The sequence below is a fragment of the Loxodonta africana genome, chromosome 16, assembly GCF_030014295.1.
Source record: "Loxodonta africana isolate mLoxAfr1 chromosome 16, mLoxAfr1.hap2, whole genome shotgun sequence".
NCBI classification, from domain to species: Eukaryota; Metazoa; Chordata; class Mammalia; order Proboscidea; family Elephantidae; genus Loxodonta; species Loxodonta africana.
This window is the reverse complement of record NC_087357.1, coordinates 8,322,441-8,328,818: the sequence shown is the minus strand read 5'-3', so window position 1 is coordinate 8,328,818 and position 6,378 is coordinate 8,322,441. Positions and strand designations below refer to the sequence as shown.

At 40.9% G+C, this 6,378-nt stretch overlaps 1 pseudogene; it reads right to left on the bottom strand.

The window, feature by feature from the left end:
• Positions 1–1,452: 1,452 nt before the first annotated feature.
• LOC100664116 (calcium uniporter regulatory subunit MCUb, mitochondrial-like) lies at positions 1,453–5,199 on the bottom strand (annotated as a pseudogene).
• Positions 5,200–6,378: the final 1,179 nt, after the last annotated feature.

The following is a 6,378-nucleotide window of genomic DNA, read 5'->3' as shown; positions in this document are numbered from 1 at the left end:
AGGGCCTTCCTCTTTTTCACTGGCCCTCTATTTTACCAAGCATGATGTTCTTCTCCAGAAACTGGTCCCTCTTGATAACATGTCCAAAGTATGTGACATGAAGTCTCACCATCCTCACTTCTAGTAAGCATTCTGGCCATACTTCTTCCAAGACAGATTTGTTCATATTTCTGGCAGACAATGGTATATTCAATATTCCTCACCAACACCATAATTCAAAACATCAGTTCTTCTTCGTTCTTACTTATTGTCCAGCTTTCACATGCATGTAAGACAATTGAAAACACCATGGCTTGAGTCAGGCTCAACCTTAGTCCTCAAAGTGACATCTTTACTTTTAACACTTTAAAAAGGTCTTTTGCAGCAGATTTGTCCAATGTAATACTTCGTTTGATTTCCTGACTGCTACTTCCGTGGGCCTTGATTATGGACCCAAATAAAATGAAATCCTTGATAACTTCAGCCTTTTCTCTGTTTATCATGATGTTGCTTATCGGTCCAGTTGTGAGGACTTTTGTTTTCCTTATGTTGAGGTCTAATACATACTGAAGGCTGTGGTCTTTGATCTTCATCAATAAGTGCTTCAAGTCCTCTTCACTTTCAGCAAGAAAGGTTGTGTCATCTGCATATGGAAGGTTGTTAATGAGTCTTCCTCCAATCCTGATATGGCATTCTTCATATAGTCCAGCTTTTTGGATTATTTACTCAGCATGCAGATTGAATAAGTATGGTGAAAGGATACAACCCTGATGCACACCTTTCCTGACTTTAAACTATGCAGTATCCCCTTGTTCTGTTTGAACGTCTGCCCCTTGGTCTGTGTACAGGTTCCTCATGAGCACAATCAAGTAGTCTGAAATTCCCATTCTTTGCAATGTTATCCATAATTTGTCATGACCCACACAGTCAAATGCCTTTGCATAGTCAATAGAACACAGGTAAACATCTTTCTAGTATTCTCTGCTTTCAGCCAGGATTCATCTGACATCATCAGTGATATCCCTTGTTCCCTACCTTCTTCTGAATGTGGCTTGAATTTCTGGCAGCGTTCTGTTAATGTACTGCTGTAACTGCTTTTGAATGATCGTCAGCAAAATTTTATTTGTGTTATTAATGATATTGTTTGATAATTTCTGCATTTTGTTGAATCTCCTTTTTTTTGGAATGGGTACAAACATGTATCTCTTCTAGTCAGTTGGCCAGGAAGCTGTCTTCCAGACTTCTTGGCATAGACAAGTCAGCATTTCCAGCACTGCATCCATTTGTTGAAACATCTCAATTTGTGTTCTGTCGATTCCTGGAGCATTTTTTAAAAATTATTATTATTAAGTAAAAAAAGATCAAAACAGTGGAATTGAAATAAACTATGGGACTCAAAAGCTTCCAGTTTCTAAGATGCAAAATCAACAAACACCAACATGGAAAAATTCGGTGACATTTGAAAATGCAAGATTAATTCCTGCCATTGAGTTCCTCCATTGGCAATCGAAAATAGAGAATATGGCAAAATCATTTCAGGGTTTCTTAAGCCTCACCAAGGTCGTCTTTAACAGGCTGTACTGCTCCATATTAGAATGCTCTTCCTTTGATTTCTTATAGAAGAAGTGAAGAAGCTGCCTAGCACTAACAGCTGAGTAAGCATAATCCTGTCTAGTCACTAGAAAGTATGCAAAAGAGACCATGGAATTTGCAAATGTAATGAAGCATGTAACTGGTTCCATGATGCCCCAGGAGTAAACCCACCAAGCGAACCAAGCCAGTGCCGTGCCCTGAATGGACAGCAGTGCCAATCCAGTCCATGGGAGTCTGCTGATTCCGGCTTCAGAGCGACCTTCGACGCTAGCTTTCAGCTCTTAAGGGGCTGCAGCTGTTTCTTCAGGTGGTCGGCTTTCTTCAGTAAATGGTTCTCTTTCTTTTTCCGAAATTCATCAAAATGTAAGGCTGTACACAGTCTGTGAACCAAAGACATCATGGTTTCCATCTCAATAGCATGCTCTCTGCTCAGCTTTTCTTGCTTCAGGCACTGCACATCATAGGTTATTTTATTGACGACAAGTTTAAAATCATTCATTAGCAAAATTCCCATCAAGGATATAACTGGAATCTTGTTGCCATCTTCTGTGAAGGTGGCTGCGGTTTTGACACCTGTATCTTCATTTTATATTTCCTGAAGGAATGAACCAACAGTTGATAACAGTGGTTTGACTTCAAATTGACACCGCTCTCTGCTGGATGGCAAAGGAAGTGTTATCAAAGGAAGGTCATATCTATAATTAACTGTTACTTCATCAGGTGGCACCACTGTACTACAAAGGCGTGATAGATAATATTTCAGATTTCCATGTAGTTTTTTTTTTCACATGCAAAATCTGGGATGTCGGCGGCTGCGGCCCGGTACCTGGATCGGTAGTAGCAGCAGGCGCCACGGAGACCCTCCTTGGGAGCATCCTTCGCCCCTGGGCACCGGGTGCCTGCAGGAGTTACCGGGACATCCTCTCCGCACGCCCGGGGGCCCTTGGCGGTGGCGACAGGCTGCTCGTGGAGCCCGGCGTTTGCTGTGGGCACAGCTGACCGGCGTGGAGATGCCCTGGAGCCTTGTTTTTCGCCAATGCCTTCAGTGCAGCTTGGACTTCTTCAGTAGGATCGGTTCTTGATCATTTGCTACCTCCTGAAATGGTTGAACATCGACCAATTCTTTTTGGTACAGTGACTCTGTGTATTCCTTCCATCTTCTTTTGGTACTTCCTGCGTCGTTTAATATTTTCAGCATAGAATCCTTCAGTATTGCAACTCAAGGCTTGAATTTTATCTTCAGTTCTTCCAGCTGGAGAAATGCCAAGCGTGTTCTTCCCTTTAGGTTTTCTAGCTCCAGGTCTTTGCATATGTCATTATAATACTTTGTCTTCTCAAGCTTAACTTTGAAATCTCAAACATTCAAGAACAAGTTTCAGAGTCTCTTCTGACATTCATTTTGGTCTTTTCTTTCTCTCCAGTCTTTTTAATGACCTCTTGTTTTCTTCATGTATGATGTCCTTGATGTCATTCCACAACTCGTCTGGAAATTCATCTGAGATGATCATATGGTATGTTTTTTTCTTTTTTTAGTCTGATAATTGGTTAATTACATTGACTGGTTTTCCAATATTAAGCCAATATTGCATTTCTGAAATAAAAACCCTGCTTACTCATGATACATCATTTTTTGCAAATGTGTTTATGAGATATATTGGTCTGTAGTTTTCTTCCAATAATGTCTTAGGAAAGTTTTGGTATCAGGTTATAACTAGCTTCATAGAATCAGTTGAGAAGTATTACTTTCAATACAATTTACCGGAAAGGTCTATATAAAATGATGATCATTTCTTCTTGAAATGATTGGTTGAATTCACCAGTGATACCATCTGGACCTGGAGATTTGTTTATGGACAGGTTTCTAACTAGAAATTTTATTTCATTTTGAGTGAGCTTTGGTAGTTTGTGTCTTTGAAGAAATTTTTATATTTTATCTAAGTTGTTGAATTTATTGGCAGAAAGTTGTTTATAATATTCCCTTATTTTTTCAGTATCTATAACACCTGTTATCTATTTTAATCCAATAGTTCTTCCCTCTAAAATTTTCCTTCCAGCTCTAGTTTTCTGGCAGTTGCTGTGTTTTACAGGGTGAGTGGAGCATGAATACCCGGTAAATATAATTATGCCCATAATGCACAAGAATTACTAGATTGATTCAAAGTAAAAGGATTATATTTATAATCATAGCAAACTGTAGTTTTAAATAAAATGAAAATTGAGTTGTACGATATATCTCAATACATCTAATCACAGGAAAGCAATCTGCATACAAATGCCCCTAACTGTTATTAAGCACCAGCACATGTTTTAGGTATAACTACAAGTTAGTTACAATAGCTCTGACATTATAATACAAGTCTCCTTCAAAGGCCATCAAAACCATTTTAGCAACATGGGAGGCTTAATGTTTTACAAGGAGGAAATGGCTAGAAATAGGAAGATGCAGACCCGAGGCCGATAAGTGGATGTGAAGACCTCAAAACTGTCAGGGCCAGAAACAAGAAAAGTCTGAGAAACTGTCACAGCCAAGAGCAGCCTACAGAAACATGACAACCAAATGTGGTGAGGTGTCTTGGGTAGGGTCCTAAACCAGGAAAAGAACACCAGGCAAAAATTACAGACATCTAAATCAAGCATGGACTTTTGTTAATAATAATGTATCAACATTGTCTCATTAATTGTAACAAATGAACCATAAGATATTAATAATAAGGGAAGCTGGGTGCTGTGGGGTAGATGGGAAGTCTCTGTACTATCTTTGCATTTTCATGTAGATTTAAAAAATAAAGCCTACTTTAAAATATATATATATAATGAAAAATAAAGCCAAACCACTTGGAGGCCTAGAAGCAGTGTTAGTCCCACTGAAGCGGTTTTAGCTGGCTACATTCACTGTTTAGTTACCTTCACAGCTTGACTTGTGTTTTCTTGGACCATTGCAGCAGGATAATTATCAATATATGCCTTATATTGCTCTAATTTCACATTGTTTTGTACTTCAGACACAGGCACAAACTTACATGTATTCGAATTCATACACGTGAAACAAAGATGCACAGGGCTCTAGCAGTTTTTAAGCTTCTTTTTGATTAGCAGAGAGAGAGAGGGTGTGCACTCTGAAATGTTGTATCTGAAAATGCAGAAAGCCCCCTGGTTCAGTGTAACACCGCCATCTCATAGGGACAAACAGGAGGGGAGGAAGTCCTGGATCTGCCAGCGAAAAGATGATTTTTGAGCCACTCTCGCCATCTTCAAATCAATCACACCTAATTTATGATGATTTATTGTCACATTGAAATGAGTTTCATTTGTTTAGAAACAATAAATTATAAAAAGGACGGTGGTGCAGCCCGTGCAGCAGAAAGAATGGCACCACTCTCCCGCCTTGTTTGCATACTTTTTTATTTAAGCCAAATGATTGCACTACTGAAGACATTGACATCTGATCTACGTATTCAAAATCTGCTCAGCAGTGCGACTCAAGAGCACCTCCTGATATATCACATCGGGCGACAAAGCGTACTTTCCCATGTGGGACGCACCTGAGTGTAGTAACTCAGCCCTTATTGGAGGATGTGGCATCCGCAGAGCCCATGGAAGGCTGCCCTGCGCCTGCAACATTCCCATGGTGCTGGGCACAGCAGAGGAGAGTCGGACTCAGCAAGATTGTTATCAGGTAATAATAGTGATGATGATCAGCACCGTTTCCAGGGATAAGGTCCACCCGATGGCAACGGATTTGGTTAATATGTGCCAGGGATCACACCTGTCTGTCATATGTGCACTCTGCCAGTTAATTTTCACAACAACCCCATGAGGTCAGCAGGTGCTAATGTTACATCATTTCGACAGATGAGCCAAGCCACGCACAGGTGGCTTAAGTACCATCCCTGAGGCCCCATGGCTGCAGGTGGTGGAGTGGGATTCTTAGCAAGACAGAGTGTTTGCTGCTAGCGCTAAATCCCTGGAGCCAAAATACTTTAAATGCTGGGCAGTTATTGCAACTTGCCTATCATCTTTCGTAGAATGAAAGGTGTTCTTTTTTATTCACAGTTGTTATTGTGAGAACTCGGCAAACCTTCAGACAAGTTAAGGGAACAGTACAGTCAACACCCATACATCCTTCCCTAGATTCAACAATCGCTCATGGTCTGCCTCTCTCTCGCTCTAGCTTTTTAGCCATTTCCGCATGTACAAGTCTGTGACATTAATTACTTTCTTGAGGTTGTGAAACCGTTCTTGCTCTCCTTTTCCAATTTTTTTCTACAACCATTAACATAAACTCAGTGCCCCCTAAGCAAAAATTCTCTCTTTCCCCCTCCACCCCACCCCCAGTAACCACTAATAACTTTTGGGTTCTTCGTATTTCCTTTTATCCCTGGTGGTGCAGTTGTTAAGATCTTTTGCCAACCAAAAGATCAGCAGTTCAAACCCACCAGCCGCTCCATGGAAGCCCTATGGGGCATTTCTACTCTGTCCTATTGGGTCACTATGACTCGACGGCAAGGGGCTTGGTTTTTTTGTTTACGTATTTGCTCGGTGCAGTGGTTAAGAGCTATGGCTGCTAACTGAAGGTGAGCAGATCAAATCCATTAGCCACTCCTCGGCAACCCTATGGAACAGTTCTACTCTGTCCTATAGGGATGCTATGAGTCGGAATTGACGGCAACAGGTTATGTTGTCAGGTGCTGTCAAGTTGATTCCAACTCATAGCGGTCTTGTGCCATGCTCACGATCCTTGTTTGCTTGAGCCCATTGTTGCAGCCACTGTGTCAACCCATCTTGCTGACCCTGTGCTTTACCAAG